The 19,967-nt window shown below is 45.2% G+C and overlaps 1 long non-coding RNA gene across 2 annotated transcripts; it reads right to left on the bottom strand.

Annotated features, from left to right (window-relative positions):
• Positions 1–6,179: 6,179 nt before the first annotated feature.
• Positions 6,180–19,681, bottom strand: LOC117881107. Of its 2 annotated transcripts, XR_004646691.1 has the most exons (4): positions 19,098–19,672; positions 16,280–16,412; positions 10,161–10,395; positions 6,180–6,688 (listed from the first exon to the last, which is right to left on the bottom strand). It is a non-coding gene; the product is annotated as an uncharacterized LOC117881107 (long non-coding RNA). The 2 variants fall into 2 exon arrangements; XR_004646690.1 differs by lacking the exon at positions 6,180–6,688 and having other exon boundaries at positions 9,713–10,395; positions 19,098–19,681.
• Positions 19,682–19,967: the final 286 nt, after the last annotated feature.

Raw genomic sequence — 19,967 nt, 5'->3', positions numbered from 1 at the left:
TTATTGGTCCAGAGAGCTCCTTGGCCGGGTCTTTTAAAACTCTTGGATGCAAATTTTCTGGACTTGCTGATTTAAAAAGTCTGACCTCAGTAGCTGATGTTTAACATCCTCCCGAGTTAGTGTTGAAATTAAAAGAGTTTCACCATCGTCATAAACCATGCCTACATCATCGGACTTTTTGCCAAACATAGAACAGAAATGTTTATTGAACACTTCTGACTTTTCTGCTTTATTATTGACAATTCTACCATTTCCAGCTGGTAATGGAATAATACCATCGCTATGATTTTTGCCCCTCTCTCCCAGAAGAGCTTGCTTTGTAAAAGACCAGCCGGAACAAGTGGCTGAAGGATAGAAAGCAGGCTGATAGGGTGTGGTAGCACAGACTAGCTGGATGTACATTTCATAGCCATTCAGTAGCAGTACTCACAAGGATCATAACTCAGGGTCCAGGGGTGGCAGTTAGGAAACACCACATATTTTTCCTGTAAAACATGTTTGAGCCGAAAGACCCCGAGAGACGGCAAGCCAAGATGCCATCCTGCCATTTCTACATCCGCTTTTCAGGGTGCAGCCTAAATCTTTGTCATGAAAAGGCTTTTTTCTAATTAAAACCTATAACCAATTCAGCTGGGAGCCCCCATGACCCTGAGTTTTAAGGCTTGTCAACACGCGGGCTGAGCTGACGTAACTGAAGGGGGCTTTTACATTGATTTAGTTAAACTGGTACAACAGGCTGTGCGGGAGCGCTGCTTTCCACTCCAGGCAGGCAGCATTACTTTAACTCAAGCTGGTTAGGAAGCGGTTGAAGAAGGCCTGGTCCTACCCACACAAGTTGCGCTGGTTTAATTTAAAACTAGGCTTGGCAGAGTTTGATTTTATTTTTAAATAATTTTGGTGGATAATATTGAGGTTTATTTTCGAACATTTTAAAACCATGGCTCTGTATGTAACTTTCCACTGTGGCGGGACATGAGGAGGGGTGCCAGGCGATTGGGGGGGTGGGCGATGATAATTAATGACAGTAGCCACTGAGATCCAAAAAGTGAAAGCTTCATAACCGTTCAACCACAAACTGTCAACATCACGTGGCAAAACGTACAACGTGACTAGCCTTAAATCAGGCTTCAATGCTTCCCGAAGCAGCATTGTTCTTACTGTGCCTCCCTGTGCGTTTGGATGATTAGCACTGGAAATATTTTTGGTCGGTGGGTGAGAGAGTGAAATCAACGTTTAACAACATTCACGCATAAAAACGGAATCTTTCCAAGCCTCTTTAAAAGCTGATCTCGTTAAACTGTTGCACCCCCGGATTGACACACGCCTGGTGACTCAGATTGGATCAGTTCGTGACAGGTGGAGAAGGAAGGATGGTCCAGTGGTTAGGGTGTTATCATGGGACTCAACTCAACACAACACCACGGCTTCCCTGTGTGACCTGGGGCAAATCACTTGGGGCAGGTCTTCACTACGGGGGGGGGAGGTCGATTTAAGATACGCAAATTCAGCTACGCGAATAGCGTAGCTGAATTCGACGTATTGGAGCCGACTTACCCCGCTGTGAGGATGGCGGCAAAATCGACCTCCGCAGCTCCCCGTCGACGGCGCTTACTCCCACCTCCGCTGGTGGAGTAAGAGCGTTGATTTGGGGATCGATTGTCGCGTCCCGACGAGACGTGATAATTCGATCCCCGAGAGATCGATTTCTACCCGCCGATTCAGGCGGGTAGTGTAGACCTAGCCTTAGTCTCTTTGTGTCTTAGTTCCCCGTCTGTAAAATGGGAGTAGCTTCAGTTGCTCAGATACTATGGGATGGCAGCTATCGCCGTGTGCTAGGCGCACGTGCTAACCTGATATCAGCCAGGTTTCCAGGAACTGACGAGTGTCCACGCATGAAGTCGCACCAGTTGAAAATCACCCCGTTGGTTAAAGTGGGGCGGTTTTGTGTGCAGAGCAGGCCGACGCTGCTCTGCAGCTGAAAGAAGCGTGTGCCCAGAAAGGTTTTGCTGCGGGTTAACAGAACCAGTGTAGAGCTGCGTTTAGACAGCTCCTTAGAAACAAAACTCAAAGGCTTTACAGCAATGGAATCGTCTCCGTCCCTGGGAAGCGGGAGGGTTGTTTTGTGAGTGCCTTTGTCATGTGCTGGACTGATCAGGAGTGATACCCACCAGGGCCCAAGAGATCTGTGGTAGCCACAGATCACTGCAACTCTGAGGCCATCCGGGAGTTCTGCAAAGAGCAAGGTCTGCCAAAGAGCAACTCAGCACAGATTCTCCAGCTTGGTGAGGGGAAAGACCCTCTTTGGCTCCTCTGGCAGGACCTCTGCCTATGGGACCCTTGAGTCTTGGCTGTGGTGACTTGCAGGATGTGTTCACGCACTGGGCCACATTCATCCCTGGTGAGCTCTGTGGAATTACACAAGGCGATATTTGGCCAAAGGAGTCTGGCTGACCCCGTTAGCTGGATAAGACCATCTCTACTGCCTGGTCGTGGATGGTTCTGTGCAATACATAAGGTGTGACCTAGAGATCCAGATTCACTGGTGTGCTATGTGGTCCAGCAAGCTGGTGGCTGCAGTCCGCATTCTGCAGAATGAGAAACTGATGTCCAGCCGGGAGAGATGGCCCTTTGCTAATGGCTTGTGAACTTCTCTTGATTTTCCTTATTGCCTGCTAATATCAAGTCAAAGTAAATTGCTGAGCGTGTTGGTTGCAGGGAAACAGCCCCTTGAAATCAGTTGTTATCGCAATTAACAACCAGTTTGGCTTCAGTTCAGGCTGTTAACCATCTAACAGTTACGTGCTGGTAACGATTGATTCCTCAGCAATTGTGGCTGGGCTGGAGGAGCCAACCTGTGCTGTAAAATCTCATCAGCCAGGACTTTGTGAAGGCAACTAGCTAAAAATAAACACGGTAGCTTGGCTTTCATGCACTAACATCATAGTAGGACCCTGAGAGGTCAAGAAGCTCACCCCCACCCACCCACCCATGTAAAGCACAAAGCAACTGGGTGCTAGGGAAGGTTTTTACTCTTCCACTAAATCATTAGCCACTGTTTGGGCCCTGTCACTGTATTGGGTATCAGGCACTGCAGGAGGACTACGCATTCTGCACCCGCCAGTATGGTCCTTTCTTTGTACCAGTGGGACATCACTGCATTCCAGTGAGGTGGATGGAGATAGCTCCGACCCGGGGCTTTCACTCACGGCAGGAGAACCTGCAAGGTTTAGTTTGTCCAATTCGGGTGAGCGTCCAGAAGTTCCGCTGCTTCTCCAAAAATATCTGCCCCACTTGGATCTGCAAGGCTGGCTGGGAACTCTTCCGAGAAGAGGTTCTCTCGTGAGATTCCATCACTCCCCACAGGCCTGGAAACGCAGCGACAACAGGTTTGATGCTGGTATCGTGGTATTTCCACTTCGGGGCTTGTCTGGAACAAGGCAGTGCAGAAGCATCAGCAGAAATGAAAACAAAGAGTTATTTAAGCCTAATGAAATGTTCGTCAAATCTCAGACAAGGTTCAGGGTTTGGGGATCAGGTGGAGTTTAGTTTGAGGCTTATGGTCAGTTCTTAATTTTGTTCAAACTTGTTGGCCGGCCCCCCTCACCCTCCCACACACCTCAGTGGCTGTCGTGTCTGGGGCTGCATTGTGCACTGCAGACTGGCTGGTTGGGGCTAACACAGCGTTGCTGCTACTTCAAGGGCTTTGCGTGGATGTTTTTCTTATGATCAAAGTCGCCGATTCAAGCTGTAGCATGTCCAGGGAGGAGGAAGACAGCCATCTGTTTGGGAAGACTTTGTAAATACAGAGGACACACGGTCTAGAGGCAGAATAGTCTTGACCTTGTGAAATACATGCCCAGGAATGCTCAGTGACCACCCACATGGGGGCATAGCCGTGGGTAAGGGACTAGGGGAAAACGTTCAAAATGCCCAAGTGACTTAGGCCCAGGTCACTTCGAGCACTAGCTCTATCTTTTTATTGACAAGACGATTGTGCAGTGCCCTTGTTTTTTTAACACCCTCTCGTGGGTGATGTGGTCCTCTCAGACTCAGGGCAGTAATAGCCTTGTAGCAGTCCAGCCCAGCACACCTTCTCTGCATATAATTAGGCAAATTAGACATTCCCTGCATGCAGTATAAATAAGTAAGGGGTGTTTATTATTTGTATCTAATAAAAATAACCCTGTCCTCTTCCATCCAAGGATCTCCAAACATTAAGCTTCCCCATCCCCATGTGACAGCGGTAGGTAGGTCAGTATTATTCACCCCATTTTATAGATTGGGAAACTGAAGCACACCAAGGGGAAGTGACTTAGCCAAGGTCACCAGACGAGCCAAGAATTAGAACCCGGCTCGATGGACTCCCAGTCCTAGGAGCAAATCTGCTGTCTATCCCGCTCAGGAATTTAGCTACTTGCATTAGATACGAAGATGTGATAATGCCCAGCACAATTTCGATGTCGCTCTTTCCTTTTCCAGCTGTCAGCCAAACGCATCCACGCAGGAGGGGTGAGTGGTACTTTTTTGCCTGCTGCAGTTGGCTCCTAGCTGGATGGTATTGGTCTGCTCAGACTCCGTCGGGCAGAATGGAAAAGGTCAGTTATAAACAGACCAGGTTGATTTTGCTGTTGGTTTGAGGTTTTTTTTTTTTAAGACATTTAAAACGTTCCCTCATTAGGTGCCTGGCTTTCAGCAGCCATGACAACTGAACAAAACCCTTAGCAGGGAGTTCTGCAGGAGAAACAGATACAAACTTTCCAGAGTATTTTCCTGGATCCTTCGCATGATTACTAGTCCTTATTAGTTGTATTGCAGAAATAACCAGGACTCTGCTGTGCACGGCATGAGCTCACAGTCTAAATGGACATATGTGGAAAAAGAAAGTAGTATTACCCCCCATTTTCCATAGGGGGAAACCGAGGCACAGAATGATTAATTGACTTGCCCTAGGTCACCCAGGGAGTCTTGGAAGGGCTGGGAATGTGAACCCAGATCTCTTGAGTCCCATTCCAGTGCCCTTACCACAATGCCATCCTTATTTCTGCATCCTCCAAGCCCACGTGTGGTGCCAACTCAAGACGGATGGACATGGCTTCTCCGGAGTGCTCCCAATTCTATGGGCTGGCCAGGGAGAGCATTTGAAAGCCATTTGAGATGCTCTTCCCTGTTCCCCCATTCACTGTCTTTGTGCCGCTTGTCAGTTGCCCACTGCTCTTAGGTGTGACACAGTCAAAGAGTGTGTGTGTGTGTGGGGGGAATGACAGGGCCTGCTCACACGGGACAGTTCTATCAGTATAAGGGAAGATGTGAATTTAAACTGCTGTAGTTACGCCACTGTAACTCCCCATGTGAATACTCTTTTTCTGGCAGGTTAAGCTAAAAAAAAGGCCCTTTTATTCCTGACTAAGTGTCCCCACAGGAAGTTGTAGCAGTATAAGGATAGCAGTCTGACTGCATTGGTATCTTCCAACTACCTCCCCGCCATGCTGAGTCGCAGGGACTGGGCATGCCGTGGAGAGGGCGGGGAGAGAGGGGACGCTTTCTGAGGCAGTGCCTGTTGTTTAGTTTATGTTTGTACAGCACCCGGCGCAATGTGGACTGACCTGATTCCAGCCTTTTGCTGCCACCAGGATAGAAACGTTAAAGAACAGAATCCCTTTCATGGTAACCCCTACTGCCTGAGGCGGAGAAGCACTGAGTAGGCCCAAAATGGGCAGCCCCTGGAGGAAGCGAGTAGCTGACACACCATGAGGCCTTGCGTCATGGAGCACAGAGATGTGTCCTCACTTCACTCCCACTCAGACAGATCATGACTGGGCGCTGACAAATTCACCACCTCTCTCCCCCAACAGACTCACGATTTCACCTTGCACTTGACACCAGCACAGAGGGATTACTGGTGCTTGATGACTGGAGCTGGAAAAGCGGCCTCTTGTGTTCCAGCCAAGTTCCTCTCAGCCAACGGTAAGAACAGAGTGTTTTACCATCCGAAGCCTGAAGGCGAACCAACGTAGATGGCTCCTTCGTGGTCACGGTAGGAACATGGGATGCCTTGGGTTCTCGAACACCAGCAGCAGGTATAGTGGAATTAATATACCATTTACAGTATTACCAACCCTAGCATTCAAGAGTCATGAGTCAGCCTCCCCCGCCACCCCAAAATCACAGGTTGGCTCAAAAATCATGAGATTTTAGAAATACTGTAATAAATCCTGGGATTATTTGATTTGATTTCTGTTTTTTAACTCTTCAGTTTTCACATTTATAAGCTTTTCTCAGCAACTATGAAGGTGAGAAACTTACTAAAAAAAAAAAACCACCTGGGATTTTCAGCTAATCACATGACTCCAGGAGCTGGAGTTTTCAGAAAAACACCAGCTATCATTGAACTCGCAATGAAATTGCGATATTTGGCACCACTGCATTTCTTTTGCATGTGCCATGGTAATGGTTGATGTGAAAGGATCCCAGAAGTCTCCCGTTCTGATGACAGGTGAGCAAACACAGGCAATCAGGGAAGGTGACAGAGCTAGCAATGGTCAAACCACGACTTCACTGGGTTCTAGTTGGAATCAGATAAGCAGCCGAAAGATTCCTTACCTGCTGTTGCAGCTTACTTGGGCTGGGAGGGGAAAGGTCTGACCATAAGGGTCTTTGGTAGAGCACATTCCACTTAGAATGAGCGGTCCTGGGGAGAGAGAGAAAACCTAGCACTAAAAATTCACAGGGAAGCACATGGGGGATTTAAAATCTCCTGACACCTCAGGTTTCCAGAGGTGACAAACTTGCAGCCTTTGCTGTTGACTCTTCAGAGGAGTCTTACTCAGGCAAATGACTGGTGAAGCCAAAACGCCTTGACATGGGCCAGCTATTCCAGGGTTATTCTGTTGGGTAGCGCTGACTGCCTGCTGTTGCCTGCCAACCCATTCCATCTCAGAGATGGTGGATCTCTGAACAGCTCCAAACTCAGCTATTCTGGTATAAATACAGAGTTGCTTTGCTGACTAGAGAGGAGTTACTCTGGGTTACACTGGTGTGATTGGTTTCAGAGTGGTAGCCATGTTAGTCTGTATCAGTCTTGTCTCTAAGGTGCCACAAGTACTCCTCGTTCATTTTACGGGTGTGATTGAGATCAGAATCTGTCCCAGGGTCTGTAAGGAGCTCTGGGGCCCTTCAAGCTGGGAGATGCTAAATAACTCTAAGGCGTTATCATTATTACTTGTCTTTTACTGTGAAAACCTCTGCTTGCACTAGTTTATTCTGGAGGAGTCAGTCTTCAGGAACTGTCACATTGCAACAGTAAAACCTGTTGGCTAATATCAAAGAACTGAGGGCCCAGCCCACTGAAGTCAATTGGTGTGGATCCTAACTGAACACGTTATTCAAAAGGACTAGCTAGAGCGGGACTCTTTAATATAGCTCAGCCTTAGTCTACAACAGTGGTCTCCAAAGCGGGGTGCGCGCACCCCAGTGGGTGCGCAAGAGGATCCTTGGGGGTGCGCGGCAAGAGGAGGGTTTTTTTTTTGTTTTGCTTCAGTATGGCTGGAGTCCAAGCAGCTCTTTTTTTTTTTCCCCTTCGGCAAAAATGGTAGAGCCGGTGCGGCAGGGGGTGCGTGCTCAAATTTTATTTACTGATGGGGTGCACGATCAAAAAAGTTTGGAGACCACTGGTCTACAAGCTTGGAGCTGGCAGGGAAGAAGCTTGCAAAAGAGACGACTAAGGGGGGATATGATAGAGGGCTATAAAATCATGACTGGTGTGGAGAAAGTAAATCAGGAAGTAAAAAGCAACAGAGGGTCCTGTGGCACCTTTAAGACTAACAGAAGTATTGGGAGCATAAGCTTTCGGGAAGAAGTGAGGTTCTTACCCATGAAAGCTTACCCAATACTTCTGTTAGTCTTAAAGGTGCCACAGGACCCTCTGTTACTTTTTACAGATTCAGACTAACACGGCTACCCCTCTGATACTAAATCAGGAAGTGTTATTTACTCTTTCTCATAACACAAGAACTAGGGGTCACCCAATGAAATTGATAGGCAGCAGGTTTAAAACAAAAGGAAGCATTTCTTCATACAACACACAGTCAACCTGTAGAACACCTTGCCAGAGGATGTTGTGAAGGCCAAAACTGTGGTATACCTAGACTTTAGTAAGGCATTTGATACGGTCTCGCATGATATTCTTATCGATAAACTAGGCAAATACAATTTAGATGGGGCTACTATAAGGTGGGTGCATAACTGGCTGGATAACCGAACTCAGAGAGTTGTTATTAATGGTTCCCAATCCTGCTGGAAGGGCATAACGAGTGGGGTACCGCAGGGGTCTGTTTTGGGACCGGCTCTGTTCAATATCTTCATCAACGACTTAGATATTGGCATAGAAAGTACGCTTAAGTTTGCGGATGATACCAAACTGGGAGGGATTGCAACTGCTTTGGAGGACAGGGTCATAATTCAAAATGATCTGGACAAATTGGAGAAATGGTCTGAGTTAAACAGGATGAAGTTTAACAAAGACAAATGCAAAGTGCTCCACTTAGGAAGAAAAAATCAGTTTCACACATACAGAATGGGAAGAGACTGTCTAGGAAGGAGTACGGCAGAAAGGGATCTAGGGGTTATAGTGGACCACAAGCTAAATATGAGTCAACAGTGTGATGCTGTTGCAAAAAAAGCAAACATGATTCTGGGATGTATTAACAGGTGTGTTGTGAGCAAGACACGAGAAGTCATTCTTCCGCTCTACTCTGCGCTGGTTAGGCCTCAGCTGGAGTATTGTGTCCAGTTCTGGGCGCCGCATTTTAAAAAAGATGTGGAGAAATTGGAAAGGGTCCAGAGAAGAGCAACAAGAATGATTAAAGGTCTTGAGAACATGACCTATGAAGGAAGGCTGAAAGAATTGGGTTTGTTTAGTTTGGAAAAGAGAAGACTGAGAGGGGACATGATAGCAGTTTTCAGGTATCTAAAAGGGTGTCATAAGGAGGAGGGAGAAAACTTGTTCACCTTAGCCTCTAAGGATAGAACCAGAAGCAATGGGTTTAAACTGCAGCAAGGGAGGTCTAGGTTGGACATTAGGAAAAAGTTCCTAACTGTCAGGGTGGTTAAACACTGGAATAAATTGCCAAGGGAGGTTGTGGAATCTCCATCTCTGGAGATATTTAAGAGTAGGTTAGATAAATGTCTATCAGGGATGGTCTAGACAGTATTTGGTCCTGCCATGCGGGCAGGGGACTGGACTCGATGACCTCTCGAGGTCCCTTCCAGTCCTAGAATCTATGAATCTATGAATAAGAACTAGATAAGTTCCTGGAGGATAGGTCCATTAATGGCTATTAGCCAGGATGGACAGGGATGGTGTCCCTAGCCTCTGTTTGCCAGAAGTTGGGAATGGGCAACAGGGGATGGATCACTTGATGATTCCCTGTTCTGTTCATTCCCTCTGGGGCACCTGGCATTGGCCACTGTCGGAAGACAGGATACTGGGCTAGATGGACCTTTGGTCTGACCCAGACTGGCTGTTCTTATGTTCTTCATGGGCTGATATTACAGGCTCAGAACGCTGGGCTCTGCTGGAATCCAGAATTAGAGGTGAACCACATTCCCATCACAGAAGGGAAGAAGTCTCCTTCCCGAGCTACTTGAGTGCAGGTCCGAATTCCAAACGCTGCTGAGAAAGAGTATGACCTTCCCAGAAACCAGCTCACCCTGTTTAAACCCCAGATTTCTCACTGCTGCAGGAAACACTGAAATGACCAATAACAGTCAATCTGCTGAGGAAAAGCTTTTAATTTACTCTTCACCATGGTCTGGTGATTGAGAAACCATTGGTGCAACAACAATCTCCATATGCATGGATTAAAGGTCAGGAAGAAGTTGCAGCATGATAAAAATCACAGAAACTAGACATAGGAAGTCCCTGGTCAGTACATGATTATTCCCTGACGTATCTTCTCCTGGGCTTTGTCTGGTCTACTCAAGCATTAGATCTTGCAGCTCTTCTCTAGTAGATTGTGCTATTGTCACTAACTGTTCCCTAATATTTAGCCTACATTTTCCTTTGCTCAGTTTCATCGGATCATTTCTAGTTATATACACCCCCATCAATTCTGCTCTTTCCTTGGGGCCTATACATCTGAAATGCACATTGACAATTATACCTGCTCTCTCCCCACCAGAATCAGCACTTGCCAGCGTCCATGTTTGGGTCTTTCCATCTTTCCTCGTAAGTCAATTGATCATAGGTTAGTGTGGTCTTTGGGTGGCAGAAACTTCTCTGAGTGCTGGGAGAGGTTGTGAAGAAAATGTGATGTGGCAACTCACTTCCAACCCAAGCAGCCTTCTTTGGGATCTCTTATCTGTGCACCCGGGTGACTCTCATTGAGGATTACATGCCTGAATGAAGAGAAAAATGGACCTCTTCATAATAAATAATATATGGAGATATACCTATCTCAGAGAGCTGGAAGGGAGTCCAGCCCCCTGCCTTCACTAGCAGGACCAAGTACTGACTTTGCCCCAGATCCCTAAGTGGCCTCCTCAAGGATTGAGCTCACAATCCTGGGTTTAGCAGGCCAATGCTCAAACCACTGAGCTATCCCTCCCCCCTGAATTCTTTGAGGATTTATATCCCTCATTCACAAAGACACCAGGGAGGGAGAACTAGCATTTTAAAGGGACATTGCTACATAGCTTAGGCTCAACATTGAATTTAAACCTTCAAATGGTGAGGACCTATGGGAGTGGAGTATTCTAGGGAATCAGAGCAGAGGATTTAGGAATAATGCTCTGGCGTTAGCTCGCAGTGTGACTGTGGGCAAATCCATTACAATGTCTGTGCCTCCGGTTTCCTATCTGTAAGATTAGGATAATGATGCTGAACCCACTTCACAGGGAGGTAGTATGAGGGTTAATTAATATACATTTCCAATGACCTTTGAAAACTTCAGATGAAAAGGTGCTATCAAACAAAGTATTATTCTTATTCATCACCTGGTGGAGAACAGGGGTTATAAATATTTTTAAAAACATTCCGCCAATGCCTCTGAGAAAACGAGAAAACCAAAAAAGGAAATAGCCGTAGTTTGCTGAGGGACTCACCAGTATTTCGTGCTCTGCACCAGCAGAGGGAGCACAAGCTCATTAGCAATCCCTGACCCCAGAGATGTGCTGATATCAAGCTGGTGACAAACCAGGATCAAAGGCTCCAGAGCCAAGCTGGGGCCACCTTAGAAGCTGGGAACCTTGTTACTGAGCCACCCACTCACAAGTGGGGCAAACCCAACCGTGATATTGAAACTAAGACTGTATTGCAAACCAGAAAGCGCTCAGGAATGAAATCTGATACATCACGAGGAGGTCCTACATGTAACTGAAATGACCAGCTGCCTAGAGACTCTGAGAAGCCCTGAAATCTGACGAGCAATGGCTGGAGAGAGTGGAGATCCACCAGAGGATGTATTTAGCTCTTAGTGAACGAGTTCTGCATTGAAAAATGTAGCAAAGTCATGACACGCTGGATACAATCAAACTTCATGTGCTTTCTTCAAGCAGCAATTGGTCACCTGTGCACCTGCATTCATGGAACATTCCATGCATTGTTGTTTTCATCCTCCCTTTGGGAACATGTATACAATACTCAACAAAAAAAATTACCTGGATGCCAAATCTTTGCCCTTTTCCCGTTTGCACTAGCCCCTCGCTTTGAAGCATAGATGACCGTTGAAATTGGACTCCGCCCCCTATCTCACCTCACATGGACCACAGGACAGTGGTCAGAAGGCAATGCTTTGTAGTCGCTATAGATGGAGCATTGTGGGTCTGATCCAAAGCCCCCTAAAGCCAATGGGGGTCTTCTACTGACTTCAATGGGCTTTAGATCAGGTCGTATCTTGATGCATGGGGCACTCAGCTAGAATGGAGGAGCAGGTCATCGTCATTAAGCTTTTTCTGCTAACAACAAGACAGGAAGCATGGCAGAAACTTCTCTGAAGGCCAAACTGGAGGCTCAGTCCTGGAAGCTTTCACCTTGCAAGTAGTCCCATTGCAACCAAGGGCTACTCACATGAATAAGGACTACTTGTGCAAAGCAGGGTTGTAGGATTGGGCAATTGGGTGTTTAATGGTTTACTTAGGGCCTGATTCAAAGACCAATGAAGTCAACTGAGAGGTGCCCAGTGACTCGAATGGGCTTTGGCTCAGGCCCATACAGAGCCTACTCATTTAAGAATTTGCATAACAAAATGGGCAGCTAGGAATCAAGGACGTGAAACTCAGGCCATGGTCTGTGCAAAGCAGCAGACGGGTAATTTCCAAACGAACTTTTGAAGGGAAGGTTAAATTTCTCCAAGATAAGGAGAGCTAGAGTGAGCTGGAATGCACCCCCCCCACACACACCTCCCAAGCTCGTCCCCATGATAACAGCTGTTGTGTTGGAAACCTAATGCTGATGAAAGAGTTAAAGGCTGGCTGATGGGCGATATCGGTGACATACCTCTGAATTGAGCATGCTCCTGGAGTGAGACCGCAGACTGGTGTTACTCAATGAATAGAGGCCACTCCAAGGGAGTTTTTCCTTGAATAGAATGGGGTCAGGGAGCCGCTTTGGGGAACAATGGTTGCCACCGGCTAGCTGAATTTCTTACAATCACACACCATACCCCCTGATCAAATAGCTCCTTTGTCAGCCTGATATAAAAACATGTCATACAATGATGATCTGGAAGAATGACATGAGCTTGCCTTTCAAAGAGATCAGAAGGGCTTCTTGTGCACAAAAAGAGCCCCCATCAGAGTCAAGAAAGGGGAAAATGGAGAATCCAGGGGGTGAATGGAAACAAACAGCAATAACAACAACAACAGAAAAGGCGGTGAGTTGGAAACCCGGGTCTGGTTTGTTTCACAGCAGCACAGCACGATCTCATTGAATCTCTTTCGGTATTAACGGGGATGTCAGATTGTGCTGCCATTGGGCTTCCATTGTCAATCTGCACTGGGACAGAAGAAATTGCTGGATGGGAAAAGGTCACTTGGCCCAACGAACCTACCCCCCTCCCCAAAGTGTCTCAACACCATCTCCCGGCTTTCCCACTGTATCCCTCTCTCCTCTGTCTTCCTAACAATGTCTAGCTGCTGCCTTTATGTTATGTACATAGTTCTGTGTGCCGGTGTGGCCATTCTTGCCCATCTGCTTGTTATGACTTTGAGAATGAATCCTTCCCGCCCAAATCCCTTTTTATCTTTCATGTTTTATTTCTTAGATTGTGTCTCCCGGTTTCAACCTTCTGTCACCAGCATCTGCGGGCATGATCTAGATGTTTTGCAGGAGAGAGGTCTTCTCCCCTGACAATCTCCCAAGACATACAGGAAAGGAGCTCCTCACAGACCTCGTAAGGCAGAGCATTCCCGTGGTGTTTAGCACAACGGTCCCACACTATGGCATTTACATGCATTATGGACAATATTTTGCAAGCTAGCAGAGCTTTGAAGGCCTGAAGAGAGGGGCTGGAATTTCCAGTTGGGCTCAGCACCCTCAGTCAGGGTCAGACTTTCAGATCAGCTCAGCGCAGTTATGATAGCATGTCAGCTGGGGAAATCTGGCTCCAATTGTACGTGCTGCGCACTTGAAAAATTGGCCCCAGGTCAGTTTAAAACTTGGTCCCAGCTCTCTTTTTATGTTTTTTTCTATTTTCTGCCATCTTTAAAAACAACCTAGGAAATTCCACATAAATGCTGTGTTAAAAGTTCATTAAGTATGTTCGGGTAAGCCCTGCAATCAAGAAATGCACTCTGCTCTCTTGTGTGTATGCATTAGGATAGATTTCTATGATCACATGCTATTTCTCCTTCTATACAATATATTCTCATACCGTTATTATACAGCCTTAGATAACATCTTGCAGTATTCTGCACTACTCTGTATACACACAGTACAGCCTCATCAACTCATTTATAAGAAAAGTACACAGCAAACTGTTGACAGAATACACTGTATATTAAATACAAACAACAGGAAAAAATAATTGCTGGCATATATAAGCCATCTAAAATTGCTGCTAAATTATCTTCGTAGTTAAAGCCCGTAGCCTTTTCCTTCCACCTGGAAGTCTGCACTGCTGTGCTGTCACAGGACAATTGTCCCATTAAGGGGAGTCAGAACCTCGCCTGCCCATGACAGCTCTCTGAAGACCCACCTGGCAGTAACTGGTTGCCCCAGGTGCTTGTTCTGTAGAAGACAACTGCACCCTATAAAACGGCTGCCTGGGCTCGGTACTGCCAGGAGGAAGGTGCCTCTAAGGAGAAGATGCTTGGAGGGGGACGGCAACCCCAGGGGGAGAGTGTTCCACAGGAACGAACTGGGAGGGCTCCAGAGAGAGAGAGACTGTTCCCATGGTGGAGAGAGCAGAAGTTTCCTGAACAGAAGGAACTAGAAGCTGTTTTCCAAGGGAACTGTGCTTAACCATGCTTGTTCAAACGTCCAAAAACCTTATTTTATTCTCTTCTTGTTTCTATATTGCATTCATAACTGTGGTATGGGATCAAGACTGAAAAATTTCATATTGAAAACTTTAGAAAGTTAGAAGGAATTGCAAAAAGGATCTTAGAATGGAAACCCTTGGACTTCAACAATAATAAGCGTATTTCTCAGGATATATAGCTACACAGATCAGACACAGATGTTTGTGGGTACTTCTGTTCAATCTGGTCTCAGTAACAGTAATATAATGGATGGCTGATACAATGTTTTAATATTAGTACAAAAGCACATATTTCTCCGGGTGATGTGACCATTAGAAATATCTAAAATGAATACACAAGAATTGATCAAAGATTCTGCAGATTGTTACCCCTGCTCAATGGGCATTTCAAAGTGAGGAGGAACCTGAATCCCATGAAAAGGACACTGTTTTTACAAAAAACAGAAACTACTGGTCACTTGATTGCTATGGGGCTGTAACTAAACTGGGCTTTCTTAAGGCAGAGGGCACAATCTAAGAGAAACAAAAAAAGACATGAGGGAGGGAGAGCGCGAGAGAGCTGAATTGATTTCAGTCTGTTCAGGTCTAGCTGGAAAACACAATGCAACGAAATGGCCCCTTAGTCAGCAAGCTGCTTTTCCTAGGTTTTTCCCAGGGTTTGAAGTGGAGCGGGAGGGATAGTGTCAGAAAAAGCAAGAGAGACAAGGCAGTAGGAATGGCGGGGAGATGAGAAACATAGCTTGGAAGGGTGCAAAATAGCCGGTTTCTTCTGGTGAGGGGCAAACTTTGATGTCAGTGTCTCTGATTTTAAAGGGGGAGTGTCAGGTTAAGGCTCAAAGGCCCTGCTGTTTGAACCCTGGCTCTGCTTGTGCTCATGCAAGTCCGCCTTTGCACACACCTGCATGCACACTTGACATGTGCGAACACCTGTGGGCAAATCCATTGGACCAATGGGTCTCGCACATTAGGATTCTATGACTTGCATGCCCAGGTATTTGAATAAACATGCGTAGGTGTCAGTACTGGCAAGTCCTGGTTGCAATCACATGTGCACCAGCAGAGGCTGGGTTTTGGCCCTATTGAAAAGTTGGGTTATTTTTGCCTTTTAAAAGAACTTTCATCCCAATGGTACTAAAACAACCTCAAGACTCTCAACCACTCTGTGAAGTGGTAAATCTTGTTATATTCTGTAGATGGGGAAAGTGAGACAGTGAAAGGCAATGTGACTTGCCCGTGTCATGCAATACTCACACCAATGTCAGGGTTCAGAACAGAATCTGGGAGACTAGACTCCCGTTCTCCTGCAGTAACCATTAGGCAACGTGTGCTCTGGATTATGAGGCATTCTGCACTGGATGTTTGTTCTGAATTTCTAACTGTATTTTTATGTAATTCAAATAATTCAGAGAAACTATCAACAGTGAGTCCATTGCAATCACAGAGCAAAGCTAAAAGCACAGGGCCAAATTTATTGCTGATGTAACCTGACTGATTTCATTAGAGTTGTTCCAGGGGGGAAATTGGCCTAAAGTTTTTTCCTCTCATTCTGCATTCCAAAGAACAGAAAGACTTTTGCACTCAAGGTGGAGCTCTGAGAGCTCTAGGTCTGCTGGGTGGCACAGCTGATCTCGCTGGAGTTCTCATCCAAATATTGCATCAAGCACTCTAACACGTGGGCAAAAGAGAAAACATATCTAAGGGTCAGGTGGGGCTTAAGATCAACTTAGTGACAGATACAAATGTTACTTGAAAGATTCCTGAGCCATATAACCTTGTTTTGTCTGAACCACAAGCATACTCACACAGGGTAGTCCACACATCCTGGAGAAAGATAGACAGTGAATCAGTTTGCTTGCAGCTGACAGACCTTATCAGATGGAGAGGTTTTGACTTGAGACTTCGGGATGTTGGCGTTTTCCTTCCCAATTCTTGTTTCTATTTAAATAGATCAATTCAAAGTGAAAGGCCTTTTTTCGTGGCAGGTGGGCTGGAAAAGGGGGTTTAATAGCTCTTTATTCCTGGATTTATAATCCGACACGCTGTACACACATGTTTGTCACAGAACTGTGTGACCTGCCTGCCTCTCATCCATACATTGTCCAGCAGATGTTAAAGCTATCAAGGATGTTTGCAGTGCCAAAGGAAAACATTCTTTATTTTGGGATGTGGGATTTTTTTTACTGATCTAAACAAATAAACCAAAAGTAGTCTTTCCAAAGGAGAGGTGGGACTTGCATGATCCTAAGAATCCCATGTAAGTGAGGATTTGAGTCCCCTCCTCTGGCCCATAAACTATGTTTGCAATTATTTGTGCCTACAGCTTATTGTTATTACAAATCTGGAGGCTAGGTTAGCGCATTGACTTTAGATTTGTATCTACATATATTTATTATAACGATTGAGCACTCGTTAGTATTTATGTGCATTACAGTAACACCGAAGGGCCCTGAACAGAATAGGGGTCCCATTGTACTAGACACTGCAGAGACACATTGAAAGACATTGTCCCTGCTCCAAGACTCTTACAATCTTGCAACTGGATCTGCTAGCATGGCTCAAGGCACTCATGCAGGACTGGGGCCTAACAAAACAATTGTCAGGGGGAGGGATACAATTCATTCTGTACTATTTTTATATATGCATTAGAGACATTTGTGTTTACTTAGAAATACAAGACAACACAGTTCTCCCTAGCTGCCTCTCAAATGATCCTTTCAAATGGTTTTCATGGAAGAGGTTGGTCTTTAGGAGAGTTTTGGAGGAGAGGATAGTGCCCTTAGAGATCAGCATGGGATAAATTGAGAATTGCACCGAAATGTTGGTTTCCAGCACTGAATAAGCTCCTATTGCTTTATATAGATATCGGTGTCACATTCACCCTACAAACCAAAGCACTGCTGATTCTAGGTCCGCATAATAAGAAACACCAGAACTAACCAAAATAAGTAGCAGCAAAAGAGCTGCAGCCTTCTGGTGAAAAAAGTCCAGTCTACAAGACGGGAATGTCTCGGAAGTGCTCCTTTGACTCTGACCATCTTCTACAATGAGGAGTGGCAAGCCTAGAAACTCGAGCAACCCTGGTTCTGTGAATTTCTAATTGCTGAAGACTAAAGCTGTGGAGTGTACCTATGAAATACGTGAAGAGTGGGGTGACGACCCCTCGAAACAACATCTCACTGAACGGGGTCCTGAGCATGCTCCCAAAGAAGCCAATGGGAGTTTTATCATTGGCTCCAACAGGCTCCAAGTGAGAAAGAAAAAACCCTAAAATATGTTTGTAGGTAGCCCCGAGAAGACACAAGACTCAAAAACATTCCTTTTGGAGATCAAGGGTGACCAGCCTTTGAAGCCTGGAGGGTTGGGGAGTTTCTCAATCTGTGTGCGGCAATCATACTGCACCAGTAGAAATCTAGCATTTGGAATTGAAAAGCGTTTTAAATTGAATCATTCAGAATCCCACAGCTGTCTGGTGAGTGACAACCTTATGCGGCTGAGGGGGGTCGGGTGGGGGGAGTGAGTTACTGTTGCGAAAACAGTTAATTTAAACTTTTTTCTAAATAGATTCTTCAGATAATTCTTCGAAAAACAAGGTTAATAAATAAATAAAATCAGTTGATTGACTTCAAGAAAGTAGCAAATTAACAAAACAAACCAATAACAAAATCAGAATCCAAAGTAAAGGAACGCCTGCAGTTTTGGCACTTAATGAATAATAATCATTCAAATAAATTAGTAATAAATGAACTGTCAAGGCCAAATCTGAAAAAAAGGAGACGATGCAGTTTTACTGACTGTAGCTGAAGATATACTTTTATTACACTGCAGCTTTGCCGAGACAGAGCTTTCGGAAGCTTTGCTGTTAGGTTTCATTGACCAAAATATTTGGGTTTTTAAATTTTTAAAAAAACCTATTCAACCAGCTCTGCTGCTGAGGCCAATGTATAAGTATTGTCCAGGTATGGCAAGTGGAAAACGAAATTGACCATCAGCCTAACATCACTATGAGCTGAGTATAGCGCAAAAAGCAACCAAACAACATCCAGGATGACAGAAAAGTTTGATTTGTAAAATTCTTTCTCTTTTGATAATATATTAGTAATAAAGGGCCCCATCCTGGAAATGTATAATAGCTTGTGAGATGTGATAAATCCCCTCAGTTCCCACTGAGGGCTCTCAGCTTCTTGCAGAAGATGTTGAGTACCTCACAGGATAGGGACCAAAAGATATACACCTCTACCCCTATATAACGCTGTCCTTGGGAGCCAAAAAATCTTACTGAGTTATAGGTGAAATCGCGTTATATCGAACTTGCTTTGATCCGCCGGAATGCGCAGCCCCGCCTCCCTGGAGCGCTGCTTTACCATGTTATATCGGGGGAGAGATGTATATAGTTTTATATGAGATTTTTGTCCCTTTAATGGCACTTTGTACAAAGCAGCTTTTAATTCTGATTTGTTCTGCCTTATTTTTATGGAGACTAAACCAAATCCATGAAGCATGATTTGGAAAAAAAACAGCAGAAGATTTTACCTCATATTCAACATAACCTTCTTTTTATCCTCTTTAATCCCTCAATAATTTTTTGTGCTTCTCCTGCAGAAAAGCAATTTTGCTAATCACCTTTGTGCCAATCCCTGCATTCCTGACAATAGTGTGAACAGCTTCCATCGAAGTCTTTGATGTGGGAAAGACACACACACACATGTAATCTGAAAACAATTCAGTTCCTTGCTGCTCAATGGAGAGCACTCAGCTTTAATAGACTGCAAGTTCGGTGGAGGTTTCTAATCCTTTCTGCCAAAGAAGAGAAGAGACTCAGTCAGGTAGCACACCTTATTCAGAAGTTAAAATAACATGTTACCGCTCTCAAAGAAAATCAAAACAACTCAAGATCAAAAACAGATTCCGCCATCCCTAACGGAGTAGACTCTCTACTCAGATAACGCTTGATCTAAGTGTGTAACAAGTAACCTACTTTAATCCCTCAAAGCGATGGTGTTACAGATAAGTACTGTAGTAGTATATGCGGTGGCTTAAGTTTCAGAAATATACAAAAGCGTTGGGTGAAAAGAAAAACAAAACCAAACCCTGTCCACTTGACTGTGTCTTTAGCTGGAAAGGTATATTGGAGGGCAGTACAGAGATGAATAAAAGCCCGTGGAAAGGAGATAGCAAGCAAATGATGGGCAGGTATTGACATGGTATTTCTTACATGCTGCAGTTGACTGACTTTTACCATTACCTTAGAAGCTTTCAGATTATAACTGCTCATTTAGGCCCTGCTCTGGTTGTGCCAGCCCAGAGCCCTGCTAACTTCAATGAGGCTCTGTGCAGTCATTGCCCATGACAGGATTGGGGCCTTAGCTTGTTAGCTTTTTGAGGCGGGAAATGTAATTTGCTATATGTTTATTCAGTGCCTAGCACAATGGGGCCTCAGGTGAGTGCAATATAAACAATAAAACGAAAGTGATAATGATAGATGTATGTTTA

This window comes from Trachemys scripta, chromosome 7, assembly GCF_013100865.1.
Source record: "Trachemys scripta elegans isolate TJP31775 chromosome 7, CAS_Tse_1.0, whole genome shotgun sequence".
NCBI classification, from domain to species: domain Eukaryota; kingdom Metazoa; phylum Chordata; order Testudines; family Emydidae; genus Trachemys; species Trachemys scripta.
Note: the sequence above shows the minus strand (reverse complement) of the source record. Positions and strands in the feature narration are given on the sequence as shown.